An 11,338-nucleotide genomic window follows, 5' to 3' on the forward strand; every position below is an offset into this window, starting at 1 on the left:
TAGTTGTATGCCATAAAAATTTTTTATATTAAATGCAGTTAGCTTAAGTGATTTTTTCGTACTCATGAAGTAGGAATTAATACATCTTTATATTTAATTTCATAATTTCAATTTTATTGTCTTTGAAATATGGTTAAAGTGAACTGCCGAATGTACTAACAAGGAATTATAGTAAAATAAATTGCACTTTAATGTAATTTCTATTAAATAAGAAGTACACAAAATAACTGTACTTCTTCAAAGCACAACAAAGTTATTAAAACAATGATTTAAAATGTAATTTAAAGTTCAACTTTTAATGTGACATTATTACAAAGCAAAAGTATACTTAGTGTAAGTGTGTTGAGAAACTTAAGTCACGAAAGTGTCTCTCTAAATAGGGGAGAGCAAATGTTATCTGATTTAATGAAAAACATATAGAAGATAAACTAAAATATTTTGTCAATAAAATAAAATGATTATCTTTTTTCAAATAAAATAATGGTGTTTTTAAGAATTAAATATAAACTAATTTTGAAGTTCGACAATGACGGCCCTGATCACAACACACAGCTATACAGTATAGTTCAAAACAATGTGTGTAAATAGATGAAGAAACATATTCAGACATTCAGAAAAACACAGAGATGAACTCAACACTCCCCTCCCTTAAGTTTTTTTTTTAGCTAGCATGTACTGAAATCTTTAAACCATGTGTGTTACAACTAACCCTGTGTAAGTTTGTCGTCCACTCACCACTACATTTAAGTGGACTTTATTTAATTCATATTATATTATCTGCAAGTACAGTTTTAAGATCTGAAGTACACTACAAGTGCACATTGTCACATATATGTTCAGTTAGTTTCAATTTCATGGACTTTTAGTTTGTATTCTTTAGCTCTCGTCTGCCTTGGTTGATTTTCCTGCTTGTCATTCATTGTCATATTTACTGATATGAGGTCCTACGAGCGGAAATGAATCATTTTGATACGTGCGAATGTGTGCGTCTGGGCTTCTGCACACTGATCTGGTGTGTACATAACTTTTCTTTGGTAAAGGGCAGCTAAATATGGATGTGCTGTTCTCCCCAAACTGCCCACGTCCTGATATACCTCTGCTGGTCCAGCTGTGATCTAATCTCCTGGAATTACAGGGATAACCGAATCCTGTCTGGCCCACCTGAGGCCCTGTGACACACTCCGAAAGACCACAACACAAGACTGGAGACCCAGGACTATACTGACACCTACAGTCATTCTCTTAATGTCTGAGTAAATTACATAAAATGACTACTATTGTTATTTACTCAACCTCATGTTGTTTTAAACCCACAGACCGTTAGATAGGTTTGAAACAACATGAGGTTGAATAAATGATGTCAGAATTGTAATTTTGGACGATCGAACCCTTGATGTATATAGTGAAGTTAAGAAGCTCTAATCTATATGATAATTAACAGTGACCATGTGCTGTCACATTTACGGTGATACTAAATGTATGTCATGCATGGCCTCGTGATCACAAACCTGGAATTTGATTACATGAGTGGATAATATACTGGAGCCAATTTGAATCATATGCCGGGTCATTATACAGTATTGTACAGTATGACTGCATTAGTAAGACAGATAACAACTCATTCAGAAGAGAACTAAAATCTGTCTATGAAGATTCTAATGGCAGATGTTGTTATAATTATCTACAGCAAATGTTGTTTTAGGTGAACGAGACCTCACGAGTTGCCTGAGTTTCACATCAGCTGTTTTAGACTCAGTGAAGCATATAACACCATATCTACACAACAAGAGAGTGTTTTGTTGCTTTACGCCACCTTCTTACAGTGTAGACATATGCTGTGTTCCAATCTGCATGTTATCCCTTCTAAATAGGATGCAAAATTAGAAGTTTAGTTTATCTAATAGTGACTTTTTGGGCACAACTCATCGGTGAACACCCTAGTGAAAAAAAAAAAAGAAAAATACCAAATTATACTGTGTTTTATATATTAAGAATTAAATATAAACTAATTTTGAAGTTCGACAATGACGGCCCTGATCACAACACACAGCTATACAGTATAGTTCAAAACAATGTGTGTAAATAGATGAAGAAACATATTCAGACATTCAGAAAAACACAGAGATGAACTCAACACTCCCCTCCCTTAAGTTTTTTTTTTAGCTAGCATGTACTGAAATCTTTAAACCATGTGTGTTACAACTAACCCTGTGTAAGTTTGTCGTCCACTCACCACTACATTTAAGTGGACTTTATTTAATTCATATTATATTATCTGCAAGTACAGTTTTAAGATCTGAAGTACACTACAAGTGCACATTGTCACATATATGTTCAGTTAGTTTCAATTTCATGGACTTTTAGTTTGTATTCTTTAGCTCTCGTCTGCCTTGGTTGATTTTCCTGCTTGTCATTCATTGTCATATTTACTGATATGATTAGTTCTTTAGTTTCAGCTGTGTTTTGTTAAGTTACCTTGTTTGTATCAGTCTTTAAGTTCATCCTTTTCCTGTGTTCGGTGTCCAGTCTTGTTTACGTTTATAGTGTTGTATACTCCCGTCTGTTCTGTTTGTCTATGCATTTTGGATTAAAGACTGTTTGTGGATTACTATTTCGGATTCCCTGTCTACCTGTCCACAACACTTTGCAACACATTCAATACAAATAAGCACACTTTTTTCCACAGGGGTAATCTTGTATCAAAAAAGTAAAATCAGGCTACCTTTCGACCTGTTACCTCTCCATTCCAAACCACCTGGTTCCATATAATGCCCACCCTTTATCTGTTCCTGTGTCACTCAGAAATGTGTTATATTATGGACAACATGTGCTAACAGTTTCATGACTTTAAATAAAATGAATTTGAAGGTAACATATTTAGTTGCTAACACAAACACTACACAAAAAAGGGTCAGTGGTAACAAGATATGTACTATTTTCTTCTTTCTCAGAAATCGCCATCACTAATGAAACATATTTTTAGTGTAGAGTATACAGCATAAATTTAGACAGCCACAGTGTAAACCGACTTTCCAAAAGAGGGACAAAAATACAGAGAGATTGATTACGGTGGTCAGAAGAGAGAAGGATGTCAAATTACCATCACTCCTTCAGCCGTTGTATTCAAAACACTCTCGTAGGAAATTTTATTTCAAAGTTACTGTATATAAAACAAAGTACAGCATCATAAATGTACATGTTTTATGAAAATATAACAAATGTAGCTAGATTCATGATGTTATAACTCTGGAAACCCGTCCTGTCATTATATGTAATACTAATGCTAGCATATGCTCTCTCAGCAACAAAGCACAAGCCAGTTGACAGTGAATCAGATGTAAAACATCCATCATCTCTGTTTGCTGACCTAGTAAACTCTCACAAAACCTAATTTTGAATCGAAAGCAAAGGCTGATACATGTTTCAGAGTTCTGTACCAGAGAAATGGGTTGATAGTAACTGAAAATGCATGTGTACAGGGCAATTTGTGTTAGATGTAGGGGATTGGCCCCAACAACAAAAAAATAAGTTTTGGATAAAAGTCTCCGTTAAACATTTACTGGACAGCTTAAATCATATTTTGAACCTCTGATTTATTAGATAGGGTCACATCGTGTAACCACAGTGATGGTAACCACTGTAAATGGCCATGTGCTGGCGGCAGGAACTTCTCTGATCAATGGCAGGTGGAATTGCCCTGGGGTTGTACATGAGGTCAGCTTCTGAAAGGATGATAAATGCAGACAAAGTAAAGAAGCAGACGAGGGCAAGGGGGAACTTTCAATGTGCTCTCTGTCATAGAACCAAACAAGGACAAAGCCTGTCACACCCTGAGGCGGGACGGAGGCTTCTCTTCAATCTCTGTCTCTCTCAAGGTGGAAGTTATGGTAATTCTGCTGGACTGATTTGAAGTTTGTTTCTCAGGGGTTCAGGGGTGTTGATAGTACAGTACACTTGTCTGAGGGTGGCAAATCCATGACATCACAAAGAGTAAAATCAAAGCTAATTATTAATATGACCATATCTGGATTTACTATAGCTTTTTTGCAGTCTGAGCTTTCTTTTTATGGGAAAAAAGTACAATATGATTTTTTTATTAATAATAAAAACCTGAATGTACTAAGGTGAAAAAATGACAAAAAAATCTAATTAATTAACATGTTCTTTTCAAGTGTTGTGCTGTTTTTTTTTTTTTTTTTTTTTAAAGATCCTTTGAGGAATATAAAGTTATTATCAATTTAATGTGTTGCTGAATAAAAAGAAAACAAAAACAAATTGCTAACCCCAAATTTTGAACAGTAATTAATTGAACTTGTAATTATTGACTATATATATATATATATATATATTATCTATTAAGACATTACTTTTTGCCATTAACACAAAACATTTTCATGGGATTATAATAAAAATACAGATAATGCAAACAGCTGTAGCTCAGAAAGATAAATAAAAGAGGCATTACATTCATATCCTCATGCAATACATCATAAAAATAGAGGGATAAATCACGCTTCAAATCATTTGGTGCATTGATGTTAATAAATCATTGAGTCAAGACTTTAACGGCTATACGCTGCCCTGCTGACATGTTTACAAACTCAGCCTGTGCCCACATGTGTGCGTGTGGATATGTAACACAACCCTTGCTCAAACTCACCACACAAACAAATACAATTATTCACGCCTAAGCAAGTCCAAGTGCCATGTAGCATTTAGCCACTTAAATGCTTTGAGGAGCAATGTTTCCATGTCATTTCCTGTTTCCTTCAGCTTGACTACCCTTCGCCACATCTCTGTTCCTCTCAGAGAAAACACACACAGAACTTTAGATATATCACACACAATTAATTATTGGACTTTTATACACACACACACACAAAAATTTATAAAAATTAATAACAAAGGCTTAAATGCTCATGGTGCAGCACGACCCTTGTGAAAAGAAGTACACTGTAAAAAAAAATCCTAAACATAGGTCACAACATACTGTATTATTATGATATTAGTAATTGACATCATTTTCCTTATTAATTTTTTACAGTGTACACTTAATAAAATACTTAAGAATATACTTAATACACGTAGGTGTGAACTGAATGTAATGTTTCGGACACTTAACTAAATATTATTTACAACGAAATGAAAATGTATTATAGTTTAAATGTATATTAATTACAATTAGTTAAACTTCAGAGTGCCTTTTTAAACCTTTAGTAGGACTTAAGTAGTCAAGTCAAGTCAAGTTTATTTGTACAGCACTTTTCACGATACAAATCATTGCAAAGCAACTTTACAGCAAATTAAGTTTCTACAATATTTAGTGGTAGCTTATCAGTGGTGACTGTCAATTAATGTACATATGGCAGAAATGTACGGAAAAATCAATTTAAGACGTAATAAAAAAGACGATGAACACTATTAACAGCAATTATTATATCATGCAATCAAACTTATAGCAAAATGTGGTAGCTCCGTATGTTGTTTCAGGGTTCGCATCATCTGAGGTCCTCTGAGGGGTTGGCATCATCTCTTCTCAGGTGTTCTAGATCCAGACTGAAGCTTGTGTAAATCCCCGTGGCAAAAACAGAGAAACAAATAGAGACATAATTAGCGTAGCTGCTGTTCCAACCAAGCAAAATTGATTTGTTTAACCCAAACTAAAGAATAATAATGTGCATTTGATCAGATATAACTGCAGTACAAGATTATGAGATGCATTATTTGAATGCTTGGCCAAAGAGATGTGTCTTTAATCTAGATTTAAACAGAGAGAGTGTGTCTGAACCCCGAACATTATCAGGAAGGCTATTCCAGAGTTTGGGAGCCAAATGCAAAAAAGCTCTACCTCCTTTAGTGGACTTTGCTATCCTAGGTACTACCAAAAGTCCAGAGTTTTGCGACCTTAGGGAGCGTGATGGATTGTAGCGTGGTAGAAGACTAGTTAGGTACGCAGGAGCTAACCCATTAAGGGCCTTATAGGCAAGTAATAATATTTTGTAACTGATACGGAACTTAATAGGTAGCCAGTGCAGAGACTGTAAAATTGGGGTAATATGATCATATTTTCTTGACCTGGTAAGGACTCTAGCCGCTGCATTTTGGACCACCTGTAGCTTGTTTATTGAAGATGCAGGACAACCACCTAGCAGTGCATTACAATAGTCCAGTCTAGAGGTCATGAATGCATGAACTAGCTTTTCTGCATCAGAAACAGGTAACATATTTCGTAACTTGGCAATGTTTCTAAGATGGAAGAATGCTGTTTTTGTAACATGGGAAATATGATTTTCAAAAGACAAGTTGCTATCTAATATAACACCCAGATTTTTGACTGTAGAGGAAGTAACAGTACACCCGTCTAGTTGCAAATTGTAATCCAAGAGATTCTGTGTACTGTCTTTTGGTCCAATAAGTAATATCTCTGTCTTATCCGAATTTAATAGGAGAAAATGATTGGTCATCCAATCTTTTACATTTTTAACACACTCTGTTAGCTTAGATAATTTAGAAGTTTCATCTGGTCTTGTTGAGATATATAGTTGAGTATCATCAGCATAACAGTGGAAACTAATCCCGTATTTTCTAATAATATTACCAAGGGGCAACATGTATATCGAAAATAGCAGAGGACCTAGGACAGATCCTTGTGGCACTCTAGTGATAACAAGGCGCTCTGATTGTTTTTGTTGTAGAATACGATAGGGGATATATTCACACGTTATAGAAACGAAAATGATGGTGTATAAAATTTATTTTAAGATAAAAAATTAGACGACAAAGAATTAACTTGACGGAGCTCAAACTCAAAACACACGGCAGTTTAGCCTATTGACCTTTTATATGTCTTTATATGTAATTTGATTATTACTTGTTTATTACGTGATTATTACTGTCTTTGAAATATGGTGAAAATTTCAAAATTTGAATTTTAAAATTTTAAAATAAAAATTTTAAAACAGTAATTTAAAATGTTTTTTAAACTTTTTTTTATTTGTCATTATTACAAAGTGCACTTAAAAGTGTACTTAAGTGTTTTATGAAAGTGTACTTTTTAAGTGCATTTAAGTTGCCTTTATTTAATTAATATTAAGTATTGCAAGTACAGATTTTTAAGATTTGAAGACTACAAGTGCACATTCAATTAGGGCTGGACAATAATTCAATATCAATATGTATCGCGATATAATTTTTTTCAATAACGGTGATATGATTTTTAAACACTTAATCCATAAAAAAACAAAAATAAAAACTGGAAAAAACTGGAAAAAACAAACGAGCGGAAAGACGCCGCTATACTTTACTTTTGGGTCGATTATTCTGTCACGGTCAAGGTGTGTGGAGGCAGGCAGGATGACGAGGACGACAAGGATTCCAATAAAGATATTTAATGTAGACACAACAACGCAGATTCAGGAAGATGAGACACACACACTCGGGATAACATTCACATCGACATTGATAATAACCGACCATACTAGATTACAAGAGACAGGAACTTATAGGGCAGATAACGAGGGGCAGACAGGTGAACACAATGAGGGTAATTAACTAATGATTATACGGGCTAAACCAACACAAGGGGAAGAAACCACAACAAACAGTCCACAGGGGTGTTACATATACACTATTCCATTTAGTATAATTTTTATTATTTTTTTGGGAAAGAAATTATAGAAATTAATACTTTTATTTAGCAAGGATGCTTAAAATTGATCAAAAGTGATGATAAAGGCATTTATAATGTTACAAAAGATTTCTATTTCAGATAAATAGTCTTCATATCGATATCGGAATTATATCGTATCGACCGAAATTAAGAAATATATCGTGATATCAATTTTGGCCATATCGTCCAGCCCTAACCTGTCTAGGTCAGTTCAAGACAGGGCGCCGAGTACATGTAGGCTTGTGTCTCAGGCTGTTGGGTCTGATGGCGGCGGCGTCCCCTGTAGTTCAGTTGGGTCTGGTCCACATGCGACCATTTCAGTGGTGGACCAAGAGCCGAAACATTTCACTTGATTGTCATCCGCTTCGCAGAATTACGGTGACATGCAAGGGCTTTCGTGCTCTAAGCCCGTGGATGAGACCGCAGTTCCTTCAAGAAGGAGCCCAGATGGGGACGTTGTGTCATCGCAAGACGATCACTACGGACGCATCCCTTACGGGCTGGGGAGCGGTCCATCAAGCACATCCAGTCTGTGGAGTCTGGACAGAGGTGCATGGTGGCTGGCACATAAATCGTTTGGAGATGCTAGCAGTCTTCCTGGCTCTCAAAAAGTTTTTAACCCAGTTGAGGGGTTGTCACGTGTTCGTCAGGACTGACAACACGACGGTTGTTTCGTACCTCAATTGTCAAGGAGGATTACGTTCCCGCCCCCTGTGCAGGCTGGCGAGGCGTGTTCTTCTTTGGGCTCAGACAAAGCTCCTGTCGATCAGAGCAGTCCATGTCCCAGGTCGCCTGAACTCAGGAGCGGACCTGCTCTCGAGACAGAGTCTGCAGGATGGGGAATGGAGATTGCACCCCCAGGTGGTGGATCTTATATGGCAGAGGTTCGGCCGAGCGAAAGTGGACTTGTTCGCTTCGAGCATGACTACGCACTGCCCAAACAGTTGAGTACATTTTTTTTCAGGATTCTTTGATGAATAGAAAGATCTAAAGATCAGCATTTATCTGAAATAAAAAGCTTTTGTAACATTATACACTATTCCATTCAGTATAATTTTTATAATTTTTTTGGGAAAGAAATTATAGAAATTATACTTTTATTTAGCAAGGATGCTTAAAATTGATCAAAAGTGATGATAAAGGCATTTATAATGTTACAAAAGATTTCTATTTCAGATAAATAGTCTTCATATCGATATCGGAATTATATCGTATCGACCGAAATTAAGAAATATATCGTGATATCAATTTTGGCCATATCGTCCAGCCCTACATTCAATACAATTTTAAGCAGACTTCTTTTTTCTCAAGGGTATTTCAGTGCATTTAGTGACTGCTTGAACTAGATTATAGGCAGTGAGCGAATAAGATGCTGATACACGCCATATAAAAGTGAGTCAGCTGTTTAGTGTTGGTTCTTACTTTAGAAAGCATGAGCTTTATCTACAGTAATTAATCAACTATTATATTTTTTGCATTTGTTGAGCGGTGTCCTGAGTGTGTTTCCCTCTCTGACTGCAGTGCTATAGCAGCTTTCTGGAGCTGAAGTGTCTTTAATTGCTTGGAACTAACACTCAACAAAGAACCCCAATTGAGTGTTATCTTTAATTAGATGCTTCATTCCAACAGACAGCACTTAAGAGACTGAATCTTTTTCATTTTATATCTAGAAAAAAAATTATGAAGTAAATAAGTAAACATTACTTTATACACAAATGAAAAGATAATGATACAGGACCTGACAGTCAGGATCGGAAGGCTGAACTCAACCCAGGGAGGAAATCATGAGATCATGACTCCTCTGAGGACTCATGCCGGACTTTGACGCACATTCGCAAAGGAAAAGGCAAAGAGCATATAATGGTGATCGATACAATGACTCAGTGTTTCCAGAAATGCTAAGTCAGATGTCTTCTGCAGTCAGAATCAACTGTGGTGTACTGCTTTACAGTAGATTGAGTGCAGTTGGTTTCACTTATTGTCTGGTGTGAACATTTGTGTTGAGTCCTCAAAAATCAAGGTTTTAACCATTTATAGGGATTGTGTGTTTAAAATGAAAGGCCCAGTTCCACTGTCAAACTTTGAAAAAAAAAATGGCACTGATTGAGCTCTTTTGAATTCCCTTAATAAAACAATTTTTATGCTAAAAAAAAAAACGGCACAGCTTTTTGAGACAACCAACGGTTAAACTGAGAAATTGGAACCACATTCAATGACATTCTTTTCAAAATGGAGGAAAAAAAAGGGGGGATGGGACTCATACCCAAGTGATCTGCATTGAAAAGACACCCTACAAATGGATACATAATACATATGGAGCTGGTTGTGATCCAAATGTCAAAAAGTATTTGTACACAAATCATGTACTATGATAAAAGTGTTTTTGAGCTCATAACATAGAATTGTGCAAGGAACTGGATGAAAATAAGCCTTCATTTATCAATAAGCTCGCCTGTAATCATATTTTGTCTGAAAAGGAATATAAGTTGTTGGGGTTTCCTGCTACTAGTTGTTTGCTACTACCTGGAAACTGCAGTGAATTGTATGCATAGGTACAATCCAAGGAGCCTGGGTTAGAAAATCAATTCTAAATGCAAAAAAATAAATTGCTTGATGTTGCTTACACTTGATGTCAAATTTAAAGTCTGGTTCCTAAAGCCAAAAAAAAAAGCTGAAAACGTCTCAGGTTACTTATGTAACCATTGTTCCCTGAGTAGGGAACGAGACACTGCGTCCTCTAGGGGTCGCTATGGGGAACGCCTCGTCGTGACCCGTGTCTGAAGCATACATTGGAAAAACACCAACAACACGTTGGCCGGCGACAGCCCACGAAGGCTCCCGCAGAAGTCTGTGTTATGGCCGCATGATCCAGGAAGTATGAAGCCGAAAACCGGCTTTACTTACCGTCTGGACATATATCGACGAGTGAAATACACACTGCAAGTCGAGCACCCGGTTCCGAACCCGGCTTTCAGAGGGGGCCTCATCGAGGACTTATCCTAGAAAAGGGACAGAACACACAGGTCCCGGGAAACACTGCAAAGAAAACTAGCAGAAGGGTTATTTTTACACACAACCACCAGTCTCATTAGATACATATATATATTTATATATACATATATTAGACATGGATCGTACTCACCCACCATGGTTCCCGCGTCGGAGCTCTGTCCGAAGATGCCTCTAGACCGGACCATCAGTAAGATGGTCACTATGAAGCCATAGAACCAACCAAACATCATAGGTCCAGCATAGGAGACTGTAATGCAGGAAATTCCCATCTAACCTCGGTCAGGTGGAGATGGTGGTTACAGGGGAATTAGGAAGGGGAAGATAAGGGCAGATGTAAGACCCCCGAAGGAAATGAGTGGATACTGAGGTATCACTCTGATCTGGACAAAAGTGCTGACGCCCTGTCTGGATCACATCTCTTAGGTCTTTTACCTACCTTCCTTTGACCCGCGATACTTCCTACCCCTACCCGCGGGCGGGGGAGGAGCGCGAGCCGCGACACAAGAGGGAAACCCCTCTTCAAACTCATCGTCCAGATCCACCTGCGATCCCAACGAGCTCATTCTCCTCCGTGCCTCAGCAGCGGCGGGACCTGAATCGCGGTAAGCAGATGGCTGCCCGTCTTTCCTCGAAAAGAGAGACAAACGAGAGCAGAGC

This window comes from Sinocyclocheilus rhinocerous, unplaced genomic scaffold (assembly GCF_001515625.1).
Source record: "Sinocyclocheilus rhinocerous isolate Xijiao unplaced genomic scaffold, SAMN03320098_v1.1 scaffold275, whole genome shotgun sequence".
Taxonomy (NCBI): domain Eukaryota; kingdom Metazoa; phylum Chordata; class Actinopteri; order Cypriniformes; family Cyprinidae; genus Sinocyclocheilus; species Sinocyclocheilus rhinocerous.